This window comes from Nansenia antarctica, assembly GCF_963989245.1.
Source record: "Nansenia antarctica genome assembly, chromosome: 6".
Taxonomy (NCBI): Eukaryota; Metazoa; Chordata; class Actinopteri; order Argentiniformes; family Microstomatidae; genus Nansenia; species Nansenia antarctica.
Genome location: NC_137676.1, coordinates 69,849,878 through 69,865,467, shown reverse-complemented (window position 1 = coordinate 69,865,467; position 15,590 = coordinate 69,849,878). Strand labels below are relative to the sequence as shown.

The 15,590-nt window shown below is 43.8% G+C and overlaps 1 pseudogene across 1 annotated transcript in view; it reads right to left on the bottom strand.

Annotated features, from left to right (window-relative positions):
* The window catches only part of LOC308160898 (structural maintenance of chromosomes protein 2-like), a 24,295-nt pseudogene extending 12,298 nt beyond the window's left edge, over nucleotides 1-11,997 (bottom strand). The window contains exons 1-12 of the transcript in view: nucleotides 11,830-11,997; nucleotides 10,485-10,634; nucleotides 9,751-9,873; nucleotides 9,579-9,617; nucleotides 9,211-9,321; nucleotides 8,550-8,594; nucleotides 8,056-8,211; nucleotides 5,899-5,976; nucleotides 4,999-5,145; nucleotides 1,975-2,208; nucleotides 1,439-1,598; nucleotides 648-765 (exon numbers count right to left, since the gene is read on the bottom strand). The product of the transcript in view is annotated as a structural maintenance of chromosomes protein 2-like (transcript). The remainder of the gene's footprint in view (nucleotides 1-647; nucleotides 766-1,438; nucleotides 1,599-1,974; nucleotides 2,209-4,998; nucleotides 5,146-5,898; nucleotides 5,977-8,055; nucleotides 8,212-8,549; nucleotides 8,595-9,210; nucleotides 9,322-9,578; nucleotides 9,618-9,750; nucleotides 9,874-10,484; nucleotides 10,635-11,829) is intronic.
* Between the last annotated feature and the right edge of the window lie 3,593 nt (nucleotides 11,998-15,590).

Here is a 15,590-nt window from a genome sequence, read left to right as displayed (position 1 = left end):
GAGGCACTGACTGTAGCCTAGCCTATTGTATGGAGTGAGAGGAAACATTGCATTGTTTTGGAGCATATCTGTTATATAAAAACATTAGTGTCTTGTCTGTAGCCTATATTGCACTTTGGGTTACTGACCTTTACATTAAGCAAAGTTATTACCTAAAACAATGCATGTATTGAGCTAGAGTTCAACTACTTTATTGAAACAATCTACCGCCATATAGTCCATGGCCTGTTGTTAAACCTATTTGATGTAGCAACGCCTTTTTTATTTATATTATTTATAATTTTGTATTAATACTTATTCATTTTGCACATGTATATGTATAGGCCTGGCTGATTTAGAAAACATAAAATAAAATTTGCAAAATAAATCATTTTTTTCCGCTTTTTTTTTGTATCCGATTAATCGAAAAAATAATCGGCAGATTAATCGATTATCAAAATAAACAGTCACCCCCTCACTCTCACACACACACACACACTCTCTCTCTCTCTCTCTCTCACACACACACTCCAATCTACACCTTAGAGGGGCACTCACTTCACTACAGACACAGACACACACACTCTCTCACATACGCTCTCTCTCTCTCACACACACACACACACACACACACACACACACACACACACAAATCTACTGTCACGTACTTGTAGTCAAAGCGCAGGTTGGGGAAGCGGCCCATGTGTCTCTCGTAGGTCTCTCTGAGCCCCGGGATGTCACGGTTCAGCTGCCTCCTCCTGTCCTGCAGGGACTCCTCCTTCCCATCTGGGGGGGGGGGGGGGTGTTAGTGATGATCAATTTATTTTTATTTTACCATTTTTCTCCCCTCCCCAGACAACAGTCACAGGCACTCAATTGGTCACCCGTCTCTCTCCCCACCCCAACCCCCCCTCTACCCAGGACACCCCTGAGAACCCAGGAGGACCCTAACCCTAACCCCCCCTCTACCCAGGACACCCCTGAGAACCCAGGAGGACCCTAACCCTAACCCATTGTAAATATGAGCAGATAGCCTCATACACAGAACAGCCAGACAACATTCACAGTGTCCTCCCCCATCAACAGATCCCAGAATGCCGTTTTTTTTACATAAAATTATTATTACTAACCCTAACCCTATTATTATTATTATTATTATTATTATTATTAGTGCTAAAATGAAAATAGAAGCAGTAACCATCTAGGCCAGATGTACCAGATATGGGTCCAATCTGAAAAGTCTTTTCTCAACTCCACGTCCTCTCTCTCTCTCTCTCTCTCTCTCTCTCTCTCTCACACACACACACACACACACACACCCCCTCCCCACACACCCACCCACCTACACACCCCCACCCACCTACACACACCTCCACCCACACACCCACCTACACACACCCACCCACCCACCCCCCCACCCACACCCACCCCCCTCCCCATCCACCCCCCACACACACACCTTGGCATTTGAGTTTGCTGAGCTCGGCCTCCAGCTTCTCCCTGTGTTTCCCGAGGGCCTGGACGGCCTCCTTGTCCTTCTTGTAGCCTCCGTCCATCTTCTTCACCTCCGCCTGCTTCGTCTTCAACTCCGCCTGGGCGTGCTTCCGCTTATTCTGGGCCTGGGGAGGGAGGGAGGTAGGGGGGAGGGAGGGAGAGAGGGAGGTCGGAGGGATGGAAAAGGGGAGGGAAGGAGGGAGGGAGGAGAGGTGGGAAGGGGAGGAGGGAGGAGGGGAGGGATGGAAAAGGGGAGGGAGGGAGGTAGGGAGGGAGGGAGGGAGAGGAAGAGAGTCAAGAAGTTGTGAGAAATAGACTAGATGTGACATGGTAGAAAGGAATGGACTTTTTTAGTCTACATTTAGTTTAGAGAGAGAGAGAGATGTATATATATATAACTCTATGCAGTCTTAAAAAAAGGGTCCATTCCTTTCCTACCAGGTCAGAGTTCAAAGGTCACAGCAGCTAGCTGGCTGACCCCCGAGGGGGGCTGACCCTTACCTGCTTGGCCTCCAAGTCGGCCTTGCTGATGTTGTTCTTGCAGGTCATCATGTGGCCGGCCAGCGTGGCCTCCTCTCCGTCCTCATTGGTGGAGAGCCCGGCCGACACGGCCTTGAAGTGCTGCTGGGCGACCACCAGGGCGGCGCTGTCCTGCTGCCCCTCCTCCTCCACCGCCTGCAGCTTGGCCGCCACCTTGGCCACCTCGCCCTCCTTCACCACCAGCATCTTCTTATCCTGGGAGGGGAGGAGGGAGGGGAGAGGGAGAGGGAAGGAAAGAGGGAGAGAGAGAGAGGGAGAGAGAGAGGGAGGGGGAGAGGGAAGGAGAGAGGGAGAGGGAAGGAGAGAGGGAGAGAGAGAGGGAGGGGGAGAGGGAAGGAGAGAGGGAGAGGGAAGGAGAGAGGGAGAGAGAGGGAGGGGGAGAGGGAAGGAGAGAGGGAGAGGGAAGGAGAGAGGGAGAGAGAGGGAGGGGGAGAGGGAGGGTTAGTGTTCTTCCATGTCTCCCAAGTGGAAGACCCAATTGTCTATCATTAGACGACACACGCACACACGTTTTACACACACACACACCTCCTCCATGTTCTCAATTGTCTATCAATATGACACCTTTCTCCCTCCTCTTCTTTGAGGTACAGTAACACACACACACACACACACGTATACACACTTATATTCAGTCACACACACACACACATATTCAGTCACTCAGACACACACACTTGGAATGGAATGGACTTTATTTGTCATTGCTACAGTACAGGTACCAAACAACGAAATTTAGGAGGGGAGGCTCCCCTGGTGTTTAGGAAAGGAAAAAGAAAACACATTTTAGAAAAAGCATAGATGCATAAAATCACAAGAAGGTAAGGAGCTGGTTTACATCAATAAAGGCTATGTACACAATCCACTGTACTATACTGCACAGATAGTCAACTAGGGTTGTCATATTGCACCAAAAGTATTTTTTCACATTATTTTAAAGTGTCACAGTTTGCAGGCTTGAAAATGTACATGTTTGTGCCTCAGCACTAGCTGCCATACAATCCGTCCGGACTGTCCTGGGCCCAGAACTTAGGCCTTTTCTGTGTTCAGGGCCTTGACGGCCCTGTGGTAGAAGCTGTTCTTCAGTCTGTTTGTCTTAGCGGCCGGGGTCCTGTACCTCCTGTTCGAGGGCAGCTTGACAAAGTGTTCGTGCCCAGGGTGGGTCGGGTCCTTGGAGATCTTGGAGGCCCTCCTGAGACAGCGTGTTTTGTACAGCTCCTCCAGAGAGGGGAGGGGGGCGCCGGTGATCTTCTGTGCTGTTCTCACGACTCTCTGTAGCTCGTTTCTCTCCGCTGTTGTGCAGCTGTGGAACCAGTTGGAGATGCCGAAGGTGAGGATGCTCTCCACTGCGCCGTGGTAGAAGGCCACCAGTATCTCCTGCTTGTTGTGTTGTTTCCTGAGGCATCTCAGGGTGTATAGCCGCTGTTGTGCCCTCTTAATGGTGCCTTTAGTGTTGTCCTTCCAGGCCAGGTCATCCCGCATGTTGTGTCCCAGGAATCGGAGGGTTGAGACTATCTCCACGCTCTCTCCGTCGATGAGCAGGGGCTGGATCTCGGACTTTTTCCTCCTGAAGTCTACGATGAATTCCTGGGTCTTTGACTTGTTTAGCAGCAGGTTGTTAACCTTGCACAGCTTGCTCAATTGCTCTACCTCATCCCTGTACACTTATATTGAGTCACACACACACACACACACACACACACACACACACACACACACATTCAGTCACTCAGACACACACACTTATATTGAGTCACACACACACACACACACACACACACACACATATTCAGTCACTCAGACACACACACACTTATATTGAGTCACACACACACACACACACACACACACACACTCACTCACACACTCACACACGCACACACACACTCACTAAGGGTGTAACGGATCACCTAACTCACGGATCGGATCGTGTCACGGTTTTTGAGTCACGGATCGGATCATTTTTCGGATCAACACAAAACATTTTTGTTTTTATAAAAACTGCTTTTTCCTTGAATTCTGTAAAAACACCACTTTTACTATGTGACAAAAACCAACAACATTCAAGATGTCAAAACTGGTAATATATATATATATACACATACATATATAACATATTCTACACTCAAACATTACATAATTATACTGAAATACACTCAATTTAAATGATAGGAGAGGGAGGAGGCGCCTGGTTGCAGCAGTGAATCACTGGGCTCTTTAAAGCAGATGAATAAACATGTTTTATGCCACTTTTAACTAAATAATAAAGTGAACCCTTATTTTGAACATGGTATGAAAAAAATGCCTACATTATCAGAAGTTGTCGAGCTACCTTTTTAGTGCCTCCCGTCATAGTTGACAGAGAAGCCAAAGTGCTCCCATACATGGGATTTAAATGACGAGGGAGGCATGTCGAGTTCTTCTCTGCCGAACAACGTAACATGATACACTTGTGGGCCGCGTTCGTAAATTCGCTTTGAGAGCGCCGGAGCGCACACTGGGTCCGACGTCATAAAGGGACCAAGTAATTTGATTGGACAAGAGGCGTTCCTTGAACGCTGATCAGATTCCAGAGCAGATTTACGAACGCAGCCTTGTTGTTGTGGAGTCCCAGCTTCACGTGTAGTGAGCAAACAACGGATTATTTTTCTTTCGCATTATCAACCTATCATTGCGCTTTAGAGTGAAACAAAGCCCGCAACTGTCGCGTCTATCTTTTCATGGCAACTCTACATTGTGATTTACAAGAGATATTAAGTAATATTATTACTTGTTAACATTTTGCAAATTGATCCGCGGTACACATGCGTTCCGAACCGTGGAGGGCGATCCGAACGGATCACGGAATTTCCGTGATCCGTTACACCCCTAACACTCACACACTCACATATTCAGTCACTCAGACACACACACTTATATTGAGTCACACACACACACACACACACACACACACACACACACACACACTCACACACACACACACACCTCCTCCATGTTCTTGAGCAGCTCCTTCCTCTTCTTGGTCTCGTCCGTCAGGTTCTGTCTCCTCAGTTCCAGGCTGCTCTGAGCCTTGGTGTCCACACGCTTGGTGTCCGACACCGCCGCCTCCAGAGACCTCAGACTGTCACGCTCCTGTCACACACACACACACACAGGGACGGACACACACAGGGACGGACATACACACACACGGACACAGACACACACACGGACGGACACAGACATACACAGGGACGGACACACACAAACGGACACGGACACAGACACGGACGGACACACACACACGGACGGACACAGACACACACACGGACGGACACAGGCACACACGCGGACACACACACACGGACGGAAACACACACAGACACACACACACACGGACGGAGACACACACGCGGACACACACACAGACACACAGGGACGGACACACACACACACGGACACGCACGGACACAGCCACAGACACACACAATGGTTAATTTGTCATCCTTTGTGTGTCTATATCTTAAAATGTGTCCATGTGAAGTCAGTTTTCGAAGTGTTAGATAAGGAACTCAATCAATCAATCAATCAATCAATCAAAAAGAGAGAGTTAGCGGTCAACAAATTAAGCTCTGCCGTTGAGAGAGACGAGAGAGAGAGGCAGAGAGAGAGAGGCAGAGAGAGAGAGGGAGAGACAGAGAGAGAGAGAGGGAGAGGGAGAGTGAGAGGGAGAGAGAAAGACAGAGAGGGAGGGAGAGAGAGAGAGAGAGAGTGTGAGAGAGAGAGAGAGACAGAGAGACAGAGAGAGAGAGAGAGAGAGAGAGAGGCAGAGAGAGAGAGAGAGAGAGAGAGAGAAAGGCAGAGAGAGAGGCAGAGAGAGAGAGAGAGAGGTGGAGTGTTCTGCACCTTTTCTCTGTGCTCTTGCAGCTCCTGGATCTCAGCAGAGAGCTCCTGGACCATGCGATCGTTCTCCACCTTGTTGGCCTGCAATCAATCAATCAGTCAATCAATCAGTCAATCAATCAATCAATCAGTCAGTCAGTCAATCAATCAGTCAATCAATCAGTCAATCAATCAGTCAGTCAGGCAATAACACATATTTGTAGAGCGCTTTCTCCAAAGGCAATCATCACAAAGTGCTTTACGACATGAACAATCTATTAACAATAATAACTAATGATTTGATAATGATTTCGTACAGCACTTTTGACAAAAACAGCTGGTCACACCATGAACAATATATAACCCATATTCTATCAATATACAACCGATATACAACCAATATTTTAACAATATACAACCAATATTTTAACAATATACAACCAATATATAACCAATATACAACCAATATTTTAACAATATACAACCAATATATAACCAATATACAAGCAATATTCTAACAATATATAACTAATATATCCAGGGATTAAAGCAAAAACAAAATCTCCTGACGGAAAAAAAAATTCAGGCCAAATCGGGGCCGGTGCGGTGGCTTTCCGTGCGCAAAGCGCGCGCGCGTTTTTCCGTTCTACGTTCTAATGCTTTGACTTTTCTTTCGAAAAATGTAAATACATTTCCGCGTTGTAGAAAATCAATGACACATCGCTAGTCAACTAACACAGCTTGTTTTGTGAGCCTGCTAAACAATGTACAGTAGTGTTATAGTTAACTAGGTAGCAGTCCAATCCATTTTGTTGCAGTGTTTTGGACTTGAATAGCGAGTTTGTGTTGTGATTCTCAACAACGTTGAAACGTAGTTTCGCCCTTTTCCATATTTTTGAATAATAAATGTGTGGACTGACGATGTAGCGCAGCCTAACTTATTCTAATAATTATTTAACATACTTTTATTGTGATAATTATTCCCCCCTCCTCCCAGACAAGGTCACATTATTATTGGATTGGTTGTTTGCGTGTCGGGTGAAGTTAGCTAAACATTTAACCTGCTAGCTAGCAAGAGAAACATAATGTCACTCTCCAAAGGTCTAAAGAGGAAAGTTGACGTTGAAAACAGGGCATTTAAACAGGAATGGACAGCGAACTATGCGTTCATCCTACCTGGTTTCATCAAAGCAAAGCCGTTGTGAGACTCACATTTTACGTGCTCACAATGAATGTTCCCTTCCACCTATACATGCGAGTCGTCCTTTTCATCAATGAATGTGATAAAGACGCGCTAGAGGAATCGATTGGTGCATAAAAACCTTGAGAACTGCCGGATTAAAGTGACGTCCATAATAATAATACATTAGACTTATAGCGCTTTTCTAGACACTCAAAGACGTCCATATCACCAGATAACAAATAGTGACCGATGGGAGATGCCAGTTTTCTCATTAAGTGAGATTTAATAGCCTAATATTATTTTTTCTATTTTTAATGAATGGCTCATTGTAATTATTATCCCTAGTAAGGTAGCGTGTTTTCTCTGTCGTTTCAGGAGCATATAGGCAGCCTATGCACCACCACCCCTCGCCCTCCATGATCAAGCGGATTCAGCTTTTTTTTTTTGCGCCAATTTTGTTGTCAATGTTTTTCATCAAATTAAACTGCATTTGCTTTGTTACTGTTCACATGTGTGGTGCAGTCACATAGCCTATAAGTAAACATTAAGTTTGAATGATTTACTGAGCTGGCGTTACTTTTTTCTAACTACACACCGCATGTCGGCTATTTCAGCACCACGCACCATGTCCACCTACTTATCACTATGAGGGGTTCAGCGTCAGTGCACCCCGCTCTGTTACTGTCGCATAGTTGTAGCCAATAAAGGCCTATATGTAGGCTATTATATATCATTTATATACCTAATACCGACATCAAAATAGATTGTCTGCCTCTACAAATCATATTACACCAGGTAAAATCCGTCACAACTTGGAATAAATCCGTCGCAACTTGGAATAAATTGACAGAAATCCGTCGTAGCGACGGAGAACTTTAATCCCTGTATATCACCAATATTTTATCAATACATAACCAATATTTTATCAATATATAGACAATATTTTATCAATATACAACCAATACACGACTGATATATAAGCAGTAAGACGTAGGCACCTGCAGCTGAGCGATGACGTCCTGCATGCCCCTCAGGCCCTCAGCAGACATGGCCTTGGTCTCCTCAGCACACACAAACAGCCAGGCCACGTAGAGGCGGCTCAGGTGCTCGATCTCCCTCATCAGCTTCTGGTACTCCAGGTAGGAAGACCTTTCCTGAGGGGAGAGAGGGGGAGGGGGAGGGGGTCATATTCTGGATGGGAGGGAGAGGGAGAGAGAGAGAGAGAGAGAGAGAGAGAGAGAGAGAGAGAGAGAGAGAGAGAGAGAGAGAGAGAGAGACAGAGAGGGAGAGAGAGAGAAAGAGATATATGAGGGAGAGAGAGAAAGATATATATATATATATATATAGAGAGAGAGAGACAGAGAGAGAGAGAGACAGAGAGGGAGAGGGAGAGAGAGAGAGAGAGAAAGAGAGAGAGATAGAGAGAAAGAGAGAGAAAGAGAGAAAGAGAGATTTTCAGGTGAATAGGCAGGACCATTTCCCACATTCCTACCTCGTTCAGTTTCTGCATGGTCGGGGTAATCTCTTCATCCAAGATCTGAAGACAAACGATGAACACAATGAGTAAAAAAAACCTCAAAGACTGTTGACAGTAAGATAACCCAAGATCTGTTTACAGTAAGATAACCTAAGAACTGCTTACAGTAAGATAACCTAAGATCTGTTTACAGTAAGATAACCTAAGATCTGCTTACAGTAAGATAACCTAAGATCTGCTTACAGTAAGATAACCTAAGATCTGCTTACAGTAAGATAACCTAAGATCTGTTTACAGTAAGATAACCTAAGATCTGTTTACGGTAGGATAACCTAAGATCTGTTTACAGTAAGATAACCTAAGATCTGTTTACAGTAAGATAACCTAAGACTGTTTACAGTAAGATAACCTAAGATCTGTTTACGGTAGGATAACCTAAGATCTGTTTACAGTAAGATAACCTAAGATCTGCTTACAATAAGATAACCTAAGATCGGCCAAAGACTGTTTACAGTAAGATAACCTAAGATCTGTTTACGGTAGGATAACCTAAGATCGGCCAAAGACTGTTTACAGTAAGATAACCTAAGATCTGTTTACGGTAGGATAACCTAAGATCGGCCAAAGACTGTTTACAGTAAGATAACCTAAGAGGGGTCATAGATGGCTGCTGTACCGTCTGGATCTCTTTCAGCTTGGCTTCCTTCTTCTCGATGGTTTTCTGGGCGGTGATCTTCTTACACTCGTACATCCTGGTACCAGCAGCCTCCTCGATCATGGCCAGAATCTACAGGTGCGGCCAGAGGTTCAGAGAGGTGGAAATGGTGCTCTGTGTGTGTGTGTGTGTGTGTGTGTGTATTAGCATGTGTAAACATGTGAGAGAGAGTGTGTGTTTGATTGTGAGTGTGTGTTAGAGAATGTGTGTGTGTGTGTATGTAAACGTGTGTGTTTGATTGCGAGTGTGTGTGTGAGAATGTGCGACTGTGAGAGAGTGTGTGTGTGTGTGTGTGTGTGTGTGTAGGTGTGTGTGTGTGTGTGTCTTACCTCAGGTGGCTTCATGTTCAGGACCTTGGTGATTCTCCCCTGAAACATTCCAAGATGTCCTCACGTCAGTCAGTCAGTCATTTATTATCTATTAACATCATCATCATCATCATCTGGAGCTCTGAGAAGCCGCCATCTTGGACCACTGCAGATCTGCAGATGTCAGACGTACCTGCATGATGAGGAAGTGGGGGTTGTTGACGTTGAGGCCGACGGAGCAGAACAGGTCCTGCACTTTGGCGTTGTTGACGTTCACCCCATTGATGAGGTACTTGTTCCTGCCCCCAATGAGAACCTGGAGATTCAGACAAAAACAACGTCTTTAGACAATCTACTACTACTTCTACTTCTACTACGACTGGTGGATAGGTGATTCACTTTACTTCGTCAAATGTATTTGTTGTACGGTAAGTCGCTTTGCATAAAGGCGTCTGCTAAATGCCCAAAACGTAAATGTAAATACAATAACTCTTATGATCAACATGCACACACACATTTACCATGTATGTCATTTAGAAGACGCTTTTATCCAAAGTGCCTTACAATAAGTACATTTGTCTCAGTAGGTGATACTATACATCCTCCAGTCATCGTAAGTTAAACCTTCGATAAAAATAACAGTTCTGGAGAAATTAAAACTAATCTTCTAGTATTACATTGTCTGCTCTATTTTATATTTAGATAATTTAATATTTCCATAACACACCATATTTGATCAACTCGCGAGCAGGTAATGATATCTACCTGTCTGGTGACCGTGATAGTGATAGCTACCTGTCTGGTGACCGTGATAGTGATAGCTACCTGTCTGGTGACGGTGATAGTGATAGTGATATCTACCTGTCTGGTGACGGTGATAGTGATAGTGATAGCTACCTGTCAGGTGACGGTGATAGTGATAGCTACCTGTCTGGTGACGGTGATCTCATCGTAAGTCCCATACCCCAGCGGGCTCTGGCTCTTGTTGGAGTTGTCGAAGGTGATGGACACCGTGGCTTTGGTGATGCCAGCATGGCCGTTCTTGTACACCAGGTCCTGAAGGTTGGACGCCCGCACCTACAAGATGGATCAGGTGTGGGGAAATTAGTTTGTTAAATATTAGACATTCAACTTTCATTTGTCATTGCAGACTATCAGTATGCAGTACCATACAACAAAATGCAGTTTAGCATCTAACCAGAAGTGCAAATAGTGATATAAAAACATGACAATGATAGTGATAGGTACAGTATGGCAAGTACGGTAGTTTAGAGGTAGGCCTATATACAGTTATGAGCTACGTAGAATTACAGTAGCTTATGCGCAGTATGTAATGTACAGATATATAAAAGTGGCTACAGAATATAGGCCTAATGATTTTTTACAACACAGATTAACATTGATTGTGATCAGTGTTTTTGCAATACAAACACTGAAACAGGGGAACAAAAGTTATTAACTTGTAGAGTGTGTAAATCATGTTGGGATACACTGAAGCAATAACTTGATTATACTCTTAATTTATAGCAACATTAAACTTTGTTTCCTAGTGGAGGACAGAAACACTGATTTCTTTTGCACAATAACTTGTTTATTATGGCAAAATATGTTACACAGAAATGTCAAAGCTTCTCCCCTGAATGCAGATCCTACTAGTTAGTCAGCTTTCACCTGGTTAGTCGCTTCAACCTGTCGTTGTCTGACAGCTTGGTATTACTGGCTACTAGTCATGAGACTTTCAAGTTCAAATGTACTAGTTAGCAAGCTAGTTAGCTGTATCTGCTGTGACTTATAGTTATAGTTAGCTAGCATCTTATTGTATGTATTTACTTTTAGTAATTCTTATATTATTTAGTTATTTTGTTTATCTTTGTTCTATGCCCCATGGATTGTATGGTTTATTCTTGGTTTATTATGTAATTTATATTATTGATAGTGTGTGTGTTAGTGTTAGTGTGTGCGTTTGCAGGACAAGTGCTATACAAATACAGTTATTGTTATGGCAATATATGTACACAGAAATGTCAACACTTCTCCCCTGAATGTAGATGCTACTAGTAGCTAGTTAGCTTCCACCCGGTTAGTCCACCTGAGACTACTAGTCATGAGACTCTGAGGTTCAAATGTTAACAAGTAGTTAGTTGTATGACTAACTGTGTGATTATTACTATGTGACTTAGTTCTAGTTAGGGATCTTACATGGGAGAGGTTGGTAGTTAGTTAGTTAGTTAGTTAGTTAGTAGTAGTTATAGTATATATATATATATCTTACATGGGACAGGTTGGTGATGCCCAGCAGGAAGCAGATGGAGTCCAGGATGTTGGACTTGCCGCTGCCGTTCAGGCCGGTGATCGCGTTGAACAGCGGGTCGAACCCGTTGATCTCCGTCTTCTGGGCGTAAGACTTGAAGCCCTCCAGGATGATGGACTTGATGTGCATGTCTGTCCTTAAAGTGAATCTTATGAAATGAAAGTTATATTATATTATTAAAACAACCCTCTAGACACCAGCGGGACTGGTGGAGCGACGACCCACAACAAGAAAACGTCCTTTTGAATTTTGGCGCCAGCGGGTCGCTGCCGCCCCCCCAACGGGTTACTGAGCTAACGTGAAGCTGCTAACGTTGCTAGGTTACAGCTGAGCTAACGTTAAGCTGCTAACGCTAACAGGCTAGTTAGTTAGTAGTGAGTCCAAACCGACTAACACAAACATTCTTCAGTAGGCTAACTTAACTTACACGTTCAACAGTTACAAATAATCCCCCAAATATACCGACAGCAACAACAGACCTTGTCCTCCGTCCAGCCAGGTGCAGGTTATGGTTAGGTTACGAGGTAGAGGCACAGTGCCAAATAAGGGGAAGTTCGGGGAGCTATAGCTCCCCTAGTGGTGACATGAGCTATAGCTCCCCTAGTGGTGACATGAGCTATAGCTCCCCTGGTGGTGACATGAGCTCCCCTGGAAACATGGTTTGTGACATTTTGGGGGGAGCTCTAAAATATTGATATGATAGCCAAATAAATGCTATTTTGGTCATGGTTTTTCTCAAAGGTGTAAAATAAGGGGAAAAAAATAATATATATTTAAAAAAAAGATTCATGAAAAAAAAAGATTTTACCGCGCTAGCCTAGAGCCGCCCAGAGCGTGGGGGCATCACTGTCTGTCGTGCCAAGAGATGAATTCATTGATTTAATTAAATGTATAATTTGCATAATAGACTCTACCTATAGATTCAAGCATAACCATTCAGCTTTCACCAGTCTCCGACATTGCTTTCATTAATTTTAAGTAGTTCTACTTTGTTACTATACCACTGCTAAGTTGAACAAATAAATATTTCCATACATATCCTGACATACATACTAGGGCTGCACGATTAATCGATTTTAAATCGAAATCGCGATTTGAAATGACGCGATTAGCTAATCGCAAAGCCTGCGATTTGCCCGCGTTTTTTTTTTTTTTTGCTATTTAGCAGACGCTTTTTTAATCCAAAGCGATTTACAATTACGAATTACAGGGACATTCCCCCTGGAGTAACTGAGGGCTAAGTGCCTTACTCAAGGGCACACTAGTAGTGGTGTGGTTTCAGGCGGGATTTGAACTCACAACCTTCCGATCACAAGTCCAACTCACTATGTGTTTCTCAACCCTCTCCTCGGGGCGCCCCAGCCGCTCCACATATTTGATCTGTTCCACCACCAGCACACCTGATTCAACTAATCAAGTCCAAATCATAATTGCTTTGGACTTGATTAGTTGAATCAGGTGTGCTGGTGGTGGAACAGATCAAATATGTGGAGCGGCTGGGGCGCCCCGAGGAGAGGGTTGAGAAACACCACTACCCGTATGGGATACGTCATACAGCGCGTCGGATTCAACGTCAATGAACGTCAACGTCAATGAACGTTAAAAAAAAAGACACTTGTTGAGAGAAACAAAATGGTGTTGCTGTTTAAAAAAAACATAAATAAATATGTTGTCCCAATTCATATCTTTTAAGTTCTCATCCTTGCATTAGAATTAGAGCAGTTAATAGTTTGATGGTATCATGTGGTAATGCTCTCTGAAAATAGGTGATAGACAGATTCATCCAATCACCTGCCAAGTATTTTTTGAAAGTACCTGCCCTTTTCCAAACAGCTTCCAATTAAGCTTTCCTAGATGGTTGTGTGAAACAAACCACCTGAGTCAGGTTAGTAATGCTCCATCACATGTTTTAATCTGAAGCTTGATTTTAAAGCAACCCAACTTTAAAGCAACCCAATGTAAGTTTAGTTCTTTCACTCGTAGCTCGGGCTGTGGGGCTGCTAGAGGAGGGAGCCTCTAAGTCCCCTGAAGACGTACAAACAAACTGCACGTTGATACGACCTTCCTAGCCGGAGATATGGCCACACTTTACAAAAACTCCCTTTTTTTTTTCTTTTTTTTTTTGCTATTTAAAAAAATAATAATCGCAAATTAATCTGTCCAAATAATCGCAATTCGATTTTTCCCCCAAATCGTGCAGCCCTAATACATACACACATACCCTGAATATAATCGACACATAATATATAACGTATATATAACATAACATATAACATCATATAACATCATCGACGTCGTCCAATTCACCCATGCAGTTAAGTTAGATCAGCGTTTCTCAACCTTTTTTCAGTCACGGCGGCACCCTTCAAAAGTCGATAAAATCTCAAGGCACCCCAGTCTAAAATATAGCTATTCAAAAACGACACTGCATCACCCAGACAGCCCCACACACACACACACACACACACACACACACACACACACACACACACACACACACACACACACACACACACGCACACACACACACACACACACACACACACACACACACACACACACACACACACACACACACACTTAGCGTGAAAGAGAATCCAGAATTTATTTTCATATTCCCACATTTGATTGGAAACACCTATCCAGTCCATTTAACGTAAACACCGGGGATGCAGAGTTATTAAGCCAGAAAATGCGTCTCTCTCTCTCTCTCTCCCGCTGCGCGCATCCTTGTCTGGATGTATTTCATTGCATGAAAACGAAACCGTGCTGCGTTATTTCCCCAACTTTCCAACCCTGCTTAGCTTCCGAAGTCGGACGAGAGAATAATGTCACCGATCATCCATATAGAACAACCATATAGATCATATATATATATATATATATATATATATATATATATTATCCATATAGAACAACCACCTCCACACGCTGCCGCGAGCGAGACTGCCCTGTCCGATCGGACCATTTTTCGGGAGCGGGGAACATAGGTTAGGACCCTTTTACATGACAACTTCCAAGTTACAAAGCCTTTAGCATACCAAACTTCCTAAAGCAGCAGAGCATGTTCGATATGATACGATACGATAGCTTTATTCAGCACAACAATGCTGCAGTTGTTTATTTCTCTGCAGGATTACGTTTACATAACAGTCTAGCTATTGAGCAATGTGATTGAACTAAGATGCATGAAGCTTGACTGTTCAACACAACTTTGACGCTTATTGCTCCCGGTAAAATCCTCTCTTTGTTTCTTAGAACGTGACATTGGGTTCCCTCGACATGTCATGGTGTGCGTGAGGTTTTATTTATATCTCAAGAATCATAAATGAATAATGGAGGTTAACAGGACATTTAGCAATCATTTGGGCTACGAGGAAGCCAGGCCTCCAACGCTTTATCAGAAACTGTGGCGCACTTCATCATTACCTGTTCTGGACGGCTATGGTGACTTTTCATCCGAACAAAATATTCCGCATCCTTGCCAGCTTGTGATGGATGATCTGTTGTCAGTTTGTCATGTTCCATGATTCTGCTTGTTTGCTTGTTCATTGCTCTCGAAAATGTATTCGCGCGGTAAATGAAAAAACAACGCAGGCTGCATGCAGACACACGGACCTTACGCTGAACCCGGTATTGACATTGTGACATGGGAAAGGGGCGCGCGAGACAGATTTTGATGATGTATTGCATTTATTTATTTATAGATGTATTAATTCATT